This window comes from Vombatus ursinus, unplaced genomic scaffold, assembly GCF_900497805.2.
Source record: "Vombatus ursinus unplaced genomic scaffold, bare-nosed wombat genome assembly UNPS02014786.1, whole genome shotgun sequence".
Classification (NCBI taxonomy): Eukaryota; Metazoa; Chordata; class Mammalia; order Diprotodontia; family Vombatidae; genus Vombatus; species Vombatus ursinus.
In genome coordinates this window covers 31,932,972-31,948,523 of record NW_020954564.1, presented here as the reverse complement: position 1 = coordinate 31,948,523, position 15,552 = coordinate 31,932,972, and the positions used below count along the sequence as shown (strand labels likewise).

The 15,552-nt window shown below is 43.2% G+C and overlaps 1 protein-coding gene across 2 annotated transcripts in view; it reads right to left on the bottom strand.

Annotated features, from left to right (window-relative positions):
- NOL4L (nucleolar protein 4 like) overlaps positions 1-15,552 on the bottom strand; it is a 179,790-nt gene that overhangs the window by 162,844 nt on the left and 1,394 nt on the right. Inside the window, exon 1 of one of the 2 annotated variants that reach the window (XM_027867665.1) lies at positions 5,393-5,417. The exons of the other annotated variant lie outside the window; for it this stretch is intronic. The gene's annotated coding sequence lies outside the window, so the exon portion shown is untranslated. Of the gene's footprint in view, positions 1-5,392; positions 5,418-15,552 lie in introns of those variants that run through there. 2 annotated transcript variants of the gene reach the window in all.

Genomic DNA, 15,552 nt, shown 5'->3' with positions numbered 1-15,552 from the left:
GGCCATCCCTGCCCTCAAAGAGCTTACAATCTAATGGGGGAGACAACAAGCAAACAAATATATATAAAGCAAGCTATATACAGAATAAATAGGAAACAAGTAAATAATTGCATTCCCAGAACTGTGCTTTTCTGGGTTAGAAGAGACACACAGGTTATATGAGACATGGTCCCTTGCCCTTGTAGTCTAGCTAGGAGAGAAAACATATAGCCATAATAACACAATCTGGCCCCAACTTACCTTACCAACCTTATCTTCAACTGTTTTTACAATTAGCTTTTCTACCTCCACACCTTTGCACCTACCACATTCTGCCACTATTCTAGTCACATGTATTAGTCTTATTCACATGCTAGAGTTTAAGCTGCATGAAGGCAGGAACTGGGTCTTACTTACTTTTAATCCCCTGCAGGGCCTTGAACAGGTATGTGCTTGAAAAATGTTTCATTGCATTATACAACTTCCTGTTTCCCCCTCATTCAACTTACAGATAAAGAAACTAAGGCACAGAGAAAATAAGTAGGTCAAACGGTGAGTTAGTGGCAGAGTGGAAACTAGAACCCAGCTTTCCTGATTCCTGATTTCCTAAAGGTAATTGTGTTACCCCAGTCCTCAATAAACTCCAGCAGATCCCTAAGACCTCCAGATCAAATATGAAGACCTTTGGCATTTAATGATCCTCAAAACCTGGTCCCCTTCTCCCTTTCCAGTCTTCTTTACACTTAATTCCCCTCCATACACACTACAATCCAGTCTAGGGTTCTTTCCATTACTCCATAAATTGGAGGGCTAAGAAGCATGCTCAACATGGCATCAGGAGTTCAAATTCTAGCTGAGACATTGACAATGACTAGCTATGTGACCCTGGACAGCTCATTCCACCTGACCAGAAAACCCTTTAAGGTCCGTTCCCAGCCCTTGAAATCTATGAACCTATAAAATGGAGATTCTGATCCTTATACTACCCGCCTCCCACAGCCGTTGTGAAGAAAGCGCTTTGCAAAGCGTAAAACTCGACAGAGATGGGAATCATCTACTTCTTCCTGTAACATGCTGATTAGCTGAGCACCCGCCGGATTTCCAGGGAAGGTGGCTACCGTGACAGACAGTCTTGGAACAGGCCCTGTCAATAACTCTTCAAGGGTACTAAATTCAGTCAATGGAGACCAGCTGGTAGTGGCGAGTTCAATGCCCTGGGCCTGGAATAGGAGCTGCCCTGACAGGGTCCCCCACAAACTCTCCTTTGTTTCTGAGCCCAGATCTAAGACCACGTGCATTGATATTTCCAGCACCTATCACTCTGAGCATTTGCAGACAGCTCAAGGCTGGCAGAGCAATTGGGCCAAGCTTTCTCTGTCTGCAGCAGGGATGTGGCTTCAGAATTAAATGGAGATGTGATTTCTATACAAATCCACGACATTTTAGATCAAGTAATTCTGATTGGTTTTTGAATGGTGTTTTGTCCTTAGCTGGTGGCTCTACTGGGTGGCCTGTTTAAATCGGGTGTCATTTAAATAACAATGAAACAGTAATATTGTGGATGTATATAAACCCTATCTTCTAGGGAGCTCAGAGGACCTCATGTATATTAATCCAAATTCTCCTTCTGGGTGGAGAGGTATTACTACCCTCCTTTTACAAATGGTCATGCAGGCCCAGAGAAGTTGCCTGAGGTTGAACAACAAGCAAGTGTTAGATGCCTAAATAGATTCGGAGGATAACATACTTCCTTGAGCTGTTGGGAGTTCATAGAACTGCATCCCTCAGCCTCCTATCCTCCACAGCCAATTAATTGCCAAATCTTATAATTTCTACCTTAATAACACTTCTTCCACTATATATTCCTTTCTCTCTACCCATACAACCAACACACTCATTCAGTACCAGAAGGCTATTTCAATTGTCCAAGTGAAAAGTGATGAGGCATCATTGAAATTGAAATAACCTTCTGGTTGGTCTTCCAACAAATCCCTTTCTACTCTAATCCAGCATCTGTTCAGCCACTGAAATGATTTTCCTAAAGGTGATTGTGTCACCCCACTCCTCAATAAACTCCAGCAGATCCCTAAGACCTCCAGATCAAATATGAAGTCCTTTGGCATTTAAAGATCCTCACAGCCTGGTCCTCTTCTCCCTTTCCAATCCTCTTTACACTTAATTCCCCTCCATATTCACTACAATCCAGCCACACTGGCCTACTTCCTTGCATACAACACTGCATCTCCAATCTCATGTCTTCTTGCTTTGCACTGGCTGGAATGCCCTTCCTCTTCATCTCCACCTCTTACAATTCAAGACTCAACGCAAATGCCGGTTTCTGCAGGAGGCCTTCCTAGTCTCCCGGGCTGTCAGGGTCTTCTTCCTCTGTAAGGTTTCCTTCCACTTACTCTGTATGTCTATTATATGTACTTAATTATCTCCATATTGTCTCCCTGTAAGCCTTTTGAGGGAAGGACTGTTTTTGCTTTTCTTTGTATTCCCAGCTTAGCACCGAGTCTAGCACATAATAACCACTTAAGGAATGCTTGTTGATTGACTGAACCCATCTCTTGCTTCTCTGTTCCCCAACTGAGTTTGCCCAGCCAATAAACAAAATCATGTGGCAGAATGCCTTTGGGACCTGGAGTTAGGAGACCTGGTTCAAATCTTTGCTCAGACTCACTAGCTGTGTGACCACAGGCATATTACTTAGTCTCTAAGGGTCTCAGGTTTCTCATCTATAAAATGGGCAAATATTATTTATACTATTTGCCTCACAGGGATGTTGTGAGGAAAGCCCTTTCTAAGTCCTAAGGCATTATAAAAATGTAAGTTGTGGCTGTTATTATTATCATTATTAGGAAACAACTCCTTGCACCTGAAAATTCAACTACATAGAAATTATCAGTCTTGAAGTAAGTCAATAATTCAGCAGGAAAATCACAGAATGTCAGAGCTGGAAGGGGCCTCAGAGCATAGAATGTTGGCTTATCTGGTCATAGGATCATAGATTCAGAGCTCCAAGGAACCTTAGGAGTCACAAAGTTCAACTCCTCATTTTACAAATGAGAAAACTAAGGAAGGCCCAACGAGGTTGTATGCCTTGCCTGGGGTCATAAACTTCCTAAGTGCTGAGCCAGGATTCAACCCCATGTCTTTCTGATTCCCAAGTCAGATCACACAGCCTCTTGTCTAAATATCTCATTTTACAGAAAAGGAAACTGAGGCCCAGAGGAGAAGGGACTTCCCTAAGGTAACCTGAATAGGTCTTGTGAAGGCACCATGTAGTTTACGTTTTCCTCTCCTGCATATATCAGAATACAAGAGGAACTGTTTTTACAGGGCATCTTTTACTACCCAGGTCCTCTAGAACTTTCCCTGTTTTTCTCCCTTCTTCAAGACACCTGGTGGTCAGGTATAGGTCCTGAATCCAGAAGGGCACATTTGTACAAGATAATGCTGGAAGGAGCATTGATGTGGTAGAAGAAACTCAGCTTGGAACACAGCTCACTACTGCCAGCTCTGCCATTAACATACCTTGGGCAAGGGGGTGAGATCCCCTCTCTGGGCCACTATTTCCTCACCTATAAAATAAGCCAGATATATTGTTGACCTGTTAAGTCCCTTTTAAAGGGCAACTGGGTAGCACAGTGGATAGAGTACCCAATCTGGAGTCAGGAAGATTTATCTTCCTGAGTTCAAATATGGCCTCTGACACTTACTAGATGTGTGACCCTGGGCAAGTCATTTAACCCTGCTTGCTTCAGTATCCTCATCTGTAAAACGAGCTGGAGAAGAAAACGGCAAACCACTCCAGTATCTTTGCCAAGAAAACCCCAAATGGGGTCACAAAGAGTCAGACACAATTGAAAAAAAATGACCGAACAACAAGGTCCTTTCAGTTGTAACAATCTATGACTCGATGTTATCATTTGGTGTCTGAGTTAGTTTGAAGGCCTTGCTGTTAACCTGCCCCATGTTACCACTGACCCATAACTGGGATCACAGAGGATTCCTTGTTTCCAGAAATCTTCAATTTTCTCATCTGTGAAACAGAATAATAACACCATCAATATTACACTTCATTCACTCCCTTTCACAGAAGGAGGCTTGGAATTCCGTGAAATCCCGTTTGGAAACTGTTGGGAGGTATCCAGAGACAGGGCTTCACCACTGGGCTCATCAGCAGTTTACTGGTGTGATCTGAGTGGGATCCTGCCACTTCTCTGCTCAAAAAAACCACAGGAGCTGGCCACCAAGTCAAGACTAAACACCTTGGCCTGGAATGTAAAGCTTTCCACAAGCTGGGTCCAGGCTGCTTTTCCAGCCTCACCTCTTATTCGTCTTCTATTTCTGCTCAATAAGGTCCAGTCAAAGAGCTCTGTTTCCCTTCTTTTAATTTTCTTTCCCAACTCTGTGTCTTTGCTCACAATGACAATCTCTTTAAACTCCACCTATGGAAATTTTCCAATCCTTCAAGGCCCTACCAAAATGCTACCTCCTCCAGGAAGTCTTCTGGAAGCCTCTGTCCCCCTTTCCTCCTCCAAACAAGTGATCCTGCCTTCCTTTGATTTCTTCTTATGTGATTGTGTATTATGGGAGTCACAAGATTTAGAGCTGCAAGAGGCCTTAGGAATCATCTAAACCAATCTTCTCATTTTATAGATGGGTGAACTGAACCCCAAGTCCAAAGGAGTTGAGAGATTTTCCCAAAGTCTCATAGGCAATAGTAGCAGTGGCAGTATTGAAACCCAGATGTTCTAACACTGAAATCCTGATATCCCACGAAGGATTCCAAATCTACTCTAGTTATTTGTCTTAGTATTTTACCTCCCCTATTGGATTATAAACTCCTTGAGGGTAGGAACCCTTAAAAGACTTACTTATCTTTAGCTTAGTAGCACAAGACCCTAAATGTAACAGTTGCTCAAAAAATAAGTAACTGTATGAACCTGGGCAAGTCACTTAACCTGAATGTCTCAGTTTCCTCAACTGTAAAATTAGGGATAATAATATCACCGACCTCTTGGGTTATTGTGAGGATCAAATGAGATATTTGTAAACCGCAATGTATTACATAAATTTGACCTATTAATAAAGACCTCCCACAGGGTTAAATAACTGGGTTGACCTGCCCATTATTGTGAAAGTTGGAAATAACACCTCAATCCCAAAAACTTAACTTGTATGTTTCATTCCTGATGGTTAAAAAAGGAAGCAAGTTCGAGTGACTAGGTGGTGCAGTAGATAGAGCACCAGCCCTGGATTCAAGAGGACCTGAGTTCAAATCCAGCCTCAGACACATAACACTTACTAGCTGTGTGACCCTGGGCAAGTCATTTAACCCTCATTGGCCAACCAAAAAAAAAGAAAAAACAAAAACAAAAAAGGGAAGCAAGCGACCTTGACTTACATGAAAACCAGTTCCTTGCACCTCAAGCTAGGGTTGGGCTTTCCCAACAGGCTCAGTCCAAAGACCTATCTTGAATACAGGCTGACCTTGGGCGAATCATTCCCCTTCTCTGGGCCTCAGTTTTCCCATCTGTAAAATGAGAAGATTGGGTTACACAATCTCTAAGGTCCCTTCCAGCTCCACTCTCCTAGAAGGCAGCATGACAGAATGAAAAGACTCCTAGATTTGGAGTCAGAGGACCTGGACTCGAGTTCTGCATTTTCTACCTCAAAGACCTATACAGCAATTTACTGAATGTTTCAAGGCCTCAGGTTCCTTATCAGTAAAATGAGGTGATTGGACTAGATGCTTTCTAATGCCCCTTTCAGCTCTAAACTCTATGACCTAATGTCCTGACTGCCTTCCCAGCTCAGACATTCTATCTTCCAGTGCTGCTATTCCATGTTCTGTATTCTCAGGTCTTTTCCAGTTCTTAACAGTCCATATAGACTGACTCAATGGAACAATGGGGAGAGAAGTTTAGGAAGTGTTGGTAGTCATGGTTTACTCAAAACAAACACATTCTAGTTCAATGTGTTAGCTGCCCAAGGTTAGCCCTCCCAGGTAGCATAACACCTTCCTTAACCTTAACATCTCTCCTTAAAAAGGGTAACATGGTATAAGGCAAGGAGTAGTGAATTTGGAGCTAGTGTTTGAATCCATCTCTGACCATGGGCAAGTACTCTAGACCTCTTTCCTTATCTGTGAGATGAAAGAATTAGACTAGATGATTTCTAAGGTGGAAGCACTGTTGCCATAAAAACAATGTTTTGGGAGTCAGAAGAGCCCACCCTCATTCTTTTCTTTTGTGAAAGACCTGGCGAGGCTGGGGCACAGTGTGGAAAAGGATTTGATGAAACCCTTAGGGTAGGAGTTTTTCGACTTTTGGAGGAGGGTCAGGCAAAACCTCTGAGCCTATTCTCAGAATGTTTTTAAATACATAAAATAAAATGTAAAATTACAAATGAGGGCCAATTATATTGAAATAAAGTTCACATTTTTCCCAGGTTAAGAAACCCAGTCTCAGATCTGGGCTTGCACGAGGTTCCTCTCAGAAAGAGGGTGAGTCAGTGAACTAACATTAAATGCTTTTTACCTGACAGGCACTGTGCTAAGCCCTGGGCAGTGAAGGAGGGAGATTGCCTTCTTTGCCTAGTAGGGCAACTCTGGACTCGTAAAAAGGGCCAGAGACCTAGGATCAGAGGACCCGGGTTCAAATGTTAACCTCTGCTATTTAATACCTATGTGACCGTGAGCAAATTAACCCACCTGGGCCTGTTTTCTCCTCTGCTGAATGAGAGGATGAAACAAGATGGTCTTTGAGATCTCTACCATAGTCTAAATCTATGAACCCAGTGTTTACTATGTGTGACATAGTGTTCTGGGTGCAGCAATGGATACAAAAATTAGACAGTCTCTCCTTTCATGAAGCTTATAGTCTATTTAGTAACAGTACATTATAGGGGAATGAACTGGTTCTGGAGTCAGAAAAGTCTGTGATCACGTACCCTGGCTCTGACACTTCCTTGCTGTGATTTTGGGGAAGTCACTTTCTTCTAATCCTCAGTTTATTCCACTGTAAAATATTAATGGTATTTGCCTTATGTACTTCCCAGGACTGATAGAATATAAAGTGCTTTGTAAATTATGAAGAACAACTAAGGCTACACAAAAGAGATGAGAGAAGACCCTTCCCCATGACCCCACTTCACTTCCTCTGTGGAGATGAAAGGTCCACAACTATGGTACATTGAATAAATTTTCAGACTTTTTCAATGAATTGTTGTTTTGATGATTTTTGATGTTTTTTCTCTTCTTTTTCTGTCTTTAAAAATATATCTTATATGGGATGACTCTCTCGGAGTGGGGAGAGGAAAGGATATTGCAGAAACCTTTGGTGATGAGAAAAAACCCAAAAGATCAATAAAAATCTGTTTTTAAAAAAAGTTATTGTAAACCTTAAAATTCTAAGGAAATTAGTTAGTAAAAGTAAAAGAAACAGCACAAGTACACAAACCACTGATACAAATTAGAAATGAATGGGGAAAACACAAAATTCTCTTGAGATCAGATAGGGACTCAGAGAAGGCTTCATGGAAGAGATAGCATTTGAACTGGTCTTTGAAAGATAGGTAGGATTCTCCAGGCTGAGATAGGGCAGGGGAGGCTAAAGGAATACATCAGTCCAGAGAACTGATGATGATCTATGCTGCCCACCTCCTGACTGACAGGTGATAGACTCCAGAAGCAGAACAAGACACACATTTTTGGGCACAGACAATGTGGGGACTTGTTTTGCATATTTGTTACAAAGATTTTGAGCTTTTAAAAAAATGAGGGAGGGTTTAGCAAGGACAGAAAATAGAGGTTTATTAATTATAAAACAGAATAATTTTTTAAAAAAATGTTTAAAAAGAAAGGAATGATAGGAGCAAAGGCATTAAAATGGGAAGACATAGGAAGAGTTCTAAGGACAGTGAACAGTCAGTCTAGTCTGGCTGAAGTACCAAGTACATAAAGCAGAACAGAGGGCAATAGTAGGTTATAACCTGAACTGAAGGGCCTTGAGTGACAGGTTGCACTTTATTCTGCATGAGGTAGGGAGCCACTGAAGGTGTTTGAGCAGAGTTGTGACAGTATCAGAACCCTACTTCAGAAGGATTACTATGTCAGCATGTGCAAGATTAATAAAGAAGAGAAAGAAAGACTACCTTGTTGGGGAGACTTATTAGAAGGCAGTCACAATAGGCCAGGGAAGAAGGAATGAGGGCCTGAACAATGAGTAACGGCATCCCTTTGTGGTTACGGAAGTAGGAGTGGAAAGAAGGGGATGAATTAGATAGATACCGTGGAAACAAAACCCTTGGTGACTGATGAAGGGATGAGGCCAAGGGAGGAGTCGAAGAAAGCCTATATGACTTTGAGGCCAATCCAAAGGTAAATAAGGTAAATTTGGAAATTGCTCAAAATTCTAATCAAGCACTCCTTGAATGTCAGAGTATCCCACAAGAAGTGAAGACCTATTTATTTTGCAATAACTGATGTGGTGAAGAGCGAGGGAATAGATTTTCCCATAATTTTTTTGCTTGGGGCTCAGAATTTACTTTATGATGTTACGTATGTCCTCTGTCTCACCCCACAAAAAGCAAAGGCCTGATCACAGCAGCCACAGTTTTCTGCCTCTAAGTCAGATGGACTCCACATTTTATAAATAACTTTACATATAATACTCACTGTGATTCTCACAACAACCCTGTGGAATAGGTGATATTATTTGGAGTCAGAGGACCTGGATTCAAGTTCTGCCTCTTCTACCTCTAAGACCTATACAGCAGTTTACTGAATGTTTCAAGGCCTCAGGTTCCTTATCTGTAAAATGAGGTGATTGGGCTGGATGCTTTCTAAGGCCCCTTACAGCTCTAAAATCTATGACCTAATGACCTGACTACCTTCCCAGCTCAGACATTCTATCTTCCAGTGCTGCTGTTCCATGTTCTGTATTCTCAGGTCTTTTCCAGCTCTTAACAGTCCATATAGACTGACTCAGTGGGACAATGGGGAGAGAAGTTTAGGAAGTGTTAGTAGTCATGGGTTACTCAAACAAACACATTCTAGTTCAATGTGTTAGCTGCCCAAAGTTAGCCCTTTTTTATATTTTACAGATGTAGAAAGCGAGGTTCAAAGTGAAGTGGCTTGCCCAGGGTCACACAGCTTGTAAATGTAAGAAATGAGACTTGAACCCAGGTCTTCTTTACTCCAAGTCCAGAATAATAGGATCACAGATTTAGAGCTGAAAGGGACAACAGAGACCATCTAGTCTAATATCTGAAGTGGCAGGGCCAGGATTTGAACCTAGGTCCTGTGATTCCAAGTCTAATGATCTTTTCACCATGCATTCTCTCATTGATACCAGGGGTTGGTAAGTTGTAAAGCAAAGCTAGAGGATGGAGGAGCTGGGCATTGGTATCAGGGAAGATGAGATCTACCACTTACTATTGGAGGAATCAATTTTGGTCACTGAGGGCACATTGAGGGTATCAATAGTCCCCATTTCTATCCCATTTTAAACATTTCCTTCACAATAAACCTGTGAGGTAAGTAGTGGAAATCATTTGCAAAGGGGGAAACTGAGGCTCCGAGAGGTCATGTGATTGGCCCATAATCGTATAGGTAGGGAGGTAAATGTCAGAGCTAGGATTTGAACCCAAGGCTTAACAATTTCCAGCATCCTTTACACTACAGCAGACTAGGCAAGGGCCTAAAAAGTTTCCACTCAACACAGAAGAAACATACATTAACCAGGAGGACACAGAGAAATATGTCACCTTTTTTTTTTTTAAAGGAAGCAAGGTGTCTGTGTATATAATTTCCCCAGGCTCCCACAGAGTTTCTCTGGCCTTCCAGATTCCACCAAAAATTCTCTCCTGGGGAGATTTTACTTATTATCCTTGGTTTAAAAAAAAGACAACTGGGGAGCCACCAAATTGCATCAAACCATACTCCATCAAGAGACAGTTTAGGAGGTGCTCTCTGCCTCTGAGTGAGGACCTCAAAATGCTGTCTAAAAATAAATTTATGGTTTTTACTTCTCATGTGACACTGGGAAAAAGCAAGGTACAGAGAAACGAAGGGCCTTGCCCAAGACCACATCTATTGGAAAGATGAGGCTAAGTTGACAACTCAGTGTGTCAACTTGGACAAGAAACTTCCTCTTTCTGGGCCCCAGTTTTCTCCGGAAAATGAAGGGCCATGCTATATTCTAAGGTCCCTCTTGGCACTGACACAATGTTCTAAAGATGCCTTCCAACTCAGTTCTTCTACTCTGTATTCTATGATTCCTTCCATTTCTAAAATTCTATTATCCTAACTGAGGGGTATATGGTATAGCAGAGAGAGCACTGAATGAGAATCAGGGGACCAGATTCTCATCTGAGTTCTGCCACCCTCTTTCTCTGAGGCTCATTTTCCCCATCTGTAGCATGAAATGATCGGACTGGATGATCACCCCTTTCAGCTGTGATTCTATGAAAGAGGCTTAATAACTTAAATAACATATTACTTTATAGTTTACAAAACACTTTTAGATCTGTTAATCTCATTTGACCCTCAGAACAACAGTGTGATCCAAGTAGTATAGGATTTATCATATCCACTTTACAAAGGATAAAAATGAGTGTTATGAGGAGAAAGTGACTTGCCCAATCACAGAGCTAGTAAGAAGCAGGGTTGAGACCAGAACCCATTCTTGTGACTCGCATCCCATTTTTCTTTTCACTGGGCTATGATCCTGCTCTTCTAAGACACCAAAGTCCACTTGTTTAAATCAAACCTCTGTAAGATATGTGGCTCATCATATTTAATGTCCAGAGCAAAGTGGAAGAATTATGACCTCAATGTCTTCCATGGACCGGAACATTCTCCCAATCTTACTTTTCCACTCTCCCTTATCGTCCCCACCCCTGACAAGTTGAGGATGATGGAGAAAGACATTTTATGACATACAATACTTTATGTCAAAAGAGAGACTCCTCTGCCCTCAGATCAAGATGGATCACTTCCCCTGAACACTTTCACTTCTTGCCTCCATACTGTACCTTAGAACACCTATTCCTCCCACTACCTTACTCTCCATCTGTCGACACATCCTTCAAAAACCAGCTCAAGTGCAAACTCCTCCAAGAAGCCTTCCGTGATTTCCCCCAGCTAGAAGGGAATTTTATTTCACTTAATCTCTTAGCATGGTATACTTTTCTTATGTAGCTACCCTGCTGTAATTTGTGTTATTTTTATCTCTGCACCAGACTGGAAGATCCTTGGGGCAAGACCATATCTTATTTATTTTTGTATTTCCAACTATGCTGAGCACTGTGCACTACACATGTGGAGTGTTTAAGAAATGATTACCGAATGAATAAAAATGAACAAATCAATCTAGAAGTCAGCTGGTTCTGCCCTGGTTTCCCCACCCCCCACCCCCCACCCCCACCCCCTTCCAGATTACACTAACTCTTGGTAATGAACATCTCAACAATTTTGCACATAGTAGGTAGTTATTTTGTTGGGTTTTTTAAAATTAAATTAAATGGAATGCATGACAATGGAGCAAGGGGAAATGGATTTCTATTATATACCAGGTAAGATCTAAATTAGATATGAAGGAGGACTTCCTAATAAGTAATTCAGGTCACACCATAAGTTTGTACTATCTCCTTCTTAGGAGATCTTTTAACCTTGGTTGACGATGCAAAGGTGGACCACCTCTCGCCACAAGTGAGCTTTATGTTTTGAGGAAGACAGCTTTGAATTGGCCAGGCCAGGCTAGGCCAGGAATTTGGCATTTTTTCCTTCCTGAAAGCCTGAGAGCAGGTAAAAGGATTAGAGGGAGCAGGTTCCATAGCGACAGAATTGTGGGGAGGAGAGAGCTCCCCAAACACCAGGAGTTTGGGATAGCAATGGTCCCCTGCCAGAGGCCTGCTGCTTCCTTCCCCACTGAAGGAGTGAGGCTGGAGAGCGTCACAGCAAGCCTCAGCCAGCATCTCTCCTCTGGATGTCACACTGGCTGTTCCTGTTAAGGAAGCCTTTCTGGAATATTTCATTCATATGAGCAAGTACATGGGAAACAATTAACCAATCCCTGTTTTAAAGATATTAGAAGGTGGTTTGGACTGCCTTGTTTTTTAAGGTTCTGGGGCTTTTGAGCAGCTGCAAAAATATCAGACTGACAGTGTTGCAGCTGGAAGGGCCTTTAGGATGCAGAACGTTAAAACATACAACACAGAATGTCAGAGCTTTAAGGGACTTTAGAGACCATTCAGTCCAACCCCTCAATTCAGTTCAATTAAGCAAATATTTATTTGTTAAGCACCTTTTACGTACAAGAAGCACCCTGCTCTGCACTAAAGGTACAAAGATGAAACATGATTAAGTCCCTCCCTGCTGTCAAGAGGTTGACTTCTTAAGGGGATGGAGTGAGGGCAGAGGGTGGGAAAGTGCATAGGAGATGTACACAAATAGATACGGTACAAGAATGTGGCAGCAATTGGAAAGCTGAGATCCAAGCAACAAGCTGTGAGAGATCTAGAGGGAGAGATCACCTTAAGTGGGGATTTAGAGGATGTAGTAAGGGAAGACTTCTCAGAAGAGGTGACCCATGAATTGAGCTTTGAAGGAAGGAAGAGATGTCAGCATACAAGAATGGAAGTCTATTCGAAGGTTAGGGGACCATGTGAACCAAGGCATAGAGATGGAACAGGACAAAATAAGAATATGCAAAGATTAGTATAGTGTGACTGGGACATCCTTTATATGAAGGGGAGTAATAATAGATATTAGAACCTAATTAATTAATGTTAGAACTCCATCCCCATCCCTTGTCAAAATGTAAGCTCCCTGAGGCCAGAAGCTACTTCATTTTTATATTTGTATATAAATGCTCAGTGCTCAGCACAATTCTGGACATGTTGTTGTTGAGCACATAGTAGGTGCTTAATAAAGGCACATTGAAAGTGCTCGATAAAAACTCATTGATTCATTAATTCCTCATTTTACATATGGTAAACTGAGGTAGCAAGCAGCAAAATAGCTTTGCAGTGCTGCTGCTAATGATGTGGGGATAAACAGTTTATAGTAAAAGACCACCTGATAGCCTGGTAGAGGTGGGTGGGGTGGGGGTGCAGCACAGCAGGGGCGGGGATGTGTCTAAGATGGGATGTGTCTAAGTGTTGGGCAAATGCTTCACCTGCATAGCCAGGCATGAGGGCCTGCAATAATCATTATCTGATGGGGAGCCCCATTCTAAACACTTAACCACATCCTCTTTATGTTCAGTCCAGCTGTATAGTGCATGGCATGATGAATGCTCTTCAATGAGTTCCAGGAAGGCATGTTCTCTGTCCTTGTGAAAGGCTTGGGGGAGGTAGTGAGGACGGGACAGGGCTGGGCAGGTAGCCACAGGGAAGTGAGACTGGAGCAGGGAGAGCCAAAGGGCTCATTTTCCCATCTCTCCCCTTTTCTTTCATTTCAGCTAATCAAGCCCTTCAGGCTATCTGAAAGTTAGGGAAAGAGTTTGTTCAGCATGGACTCTCCAACAGAGAGGAAGCATGGTGTTGCGGCAATTGCATTTAACTGGGAATCAAGAAGACCCAGTCCTAGTTCCAGCTCTGCCACTAACTGGCTGGGTCCTTGGACAAGTGATTAGGTCTCCGTTAATCCATCTTTGGAGGAAGGAAGACTACAATGTCCCTAAGGTGTCAGAACAGATTGAGTGCTGGCTCTGGAGTCAAGAAGACCTAAGTTTGAATCCTGCCCCGTGCTCTCACTAGCTATATGACCCTGGGCAATTTGCTTTACCTCTCTCAGCCTCAGTTTCCTCATCTATAGAATGGGGATAATAAAAGCACTGACCTAACAGAGTTATTGTGAGAATCAAATAAGTTCACATATATAAAGCAATTTATAAACTTTAAAGTACTACATATTCAGTCATTTTTCAGTCATGTCTGACTCTTTATGATCTCACTTGAGGTCTTCTCAGCAAAGATACTAGAGTGATTTGCCATTTCCTTTTCCAGCTCATTTTACAGATGAGGAAACTGAGGCAAACAGGGTTAAAGTGACTTGCCCAAGGTTATACAATGTAAGTTATCTAAGGCTGGATTTGAACTCAGGAAGATGAGCCCTGACTCCAGGTCTGGTACTCTATCCATGCGCCACCTAGCTTCCCATAAAGTGCTACGTAAATGTTAGCTATTATTACTAGCAGTATGAAGGCAGGGGGTTGACTCAGATAGTTTTTAAGGCCCCTTCCAGCTTGGGGATCTGGGACGCTATAAGAAGGTTCCAAAGGTAAATACAAATGATTCCTTAATTATCACTGAGATCAAATGAGCTAACATATAAATGTAAAGAGCTTTGCAAATCTTAAAGCGCTACACAGTTGTTATATAGACCCTTTTAAATGTAGGACTTGGGAGGGGAGGGGGAAAAGGGTGTCCTCTGGGAGGCAGCATGGTATAGTGTAAAGTGCACAGGACTAGGAGTCAGAAAGCCTGCCTGAAGTCATGTCCACTTTGTCTGTCCCAAGCCCTGTGACCTTAGATGTCTCTTCCCTTTTCTGGACTACAGTCTTTCCTTTGTGGTGATCACAAAAAGAAGGGATATAAAATGCTCTATAAATGGGAGTAATTGTCATTAGATGGCCTGTAGGGGTGCCCCCCATCACCTTGCCACTCTTCTCTACAAATTATCAGTGTTCTCCTGACCCCATACTCACTATGTCTGTGGCACAGTGTGAGCAGGGCTAGGGGCCCCGAGAACGTGGCCATGTCAGAGCTGTGTGTTTCAGCATCCTGGGGGAAAGCTGTCTGCTCTCTTCCCCAAGAGAGCCAGCTGCCAGAGAAACGGCATCACCCAGCCTATCTCTCAAACCAAATCAGGGTCCTTCCCCAACCCCCACCAGGCTCTACCCTCCTTCTCTTCTTCCTCCCACTTCCAAGTGGCTAAAAAGACACCCCCCATCTCCTGCCCCCACGCCAAGGTGGGGAGGTATGGCAGGGAAGGGTGCTGCGGCTGTTCCTACACTCCCTCATCCAGCACACCCAGTCTCGCACAGGCGGCCAGCCCAGATGGCTGCTTCCAGAACACTGGGCAATGTGGCGTGTGGCTGGGGGGTTGGGAGGAGGGGGAAGCCTTCCCCTCACCCATGTGGCCTGGAGCTCGAGGAGACAAAGGACGGCAGCGTGTTGTACAGCCCTGGCACTGGGACTGTCTGGCTGCTCCTCCCCTCCCCCTCTGGGCATCACACAGCCTCCCAGGGCTGCAGGACCCTCTGGGCTAGAAGCCTCCCTTCCCAGCCATCTTTGCGTTGAAACTTACTTTTTTTTTAAAGGGGAGGTGGGGGTGGGGGTAGGGGTGGAGTGGGGGTGGTGGAGAATAGTGAGAGATGGTGGGAAGCAGGCCAGGAAGGGGGAAGGAGGCATGGCGAGACCTGAGGGTGCAAGGGCAGAAGGCTGAAAAACTGACAATGATCAGCCCCTCCCTATGGGGAGTCAGGCTCATAGCTGACAGGTTATGCTCTGCATTAAAGGGAGAACTAAGCATCACAAAGTGAGGGAAAAAAAAAA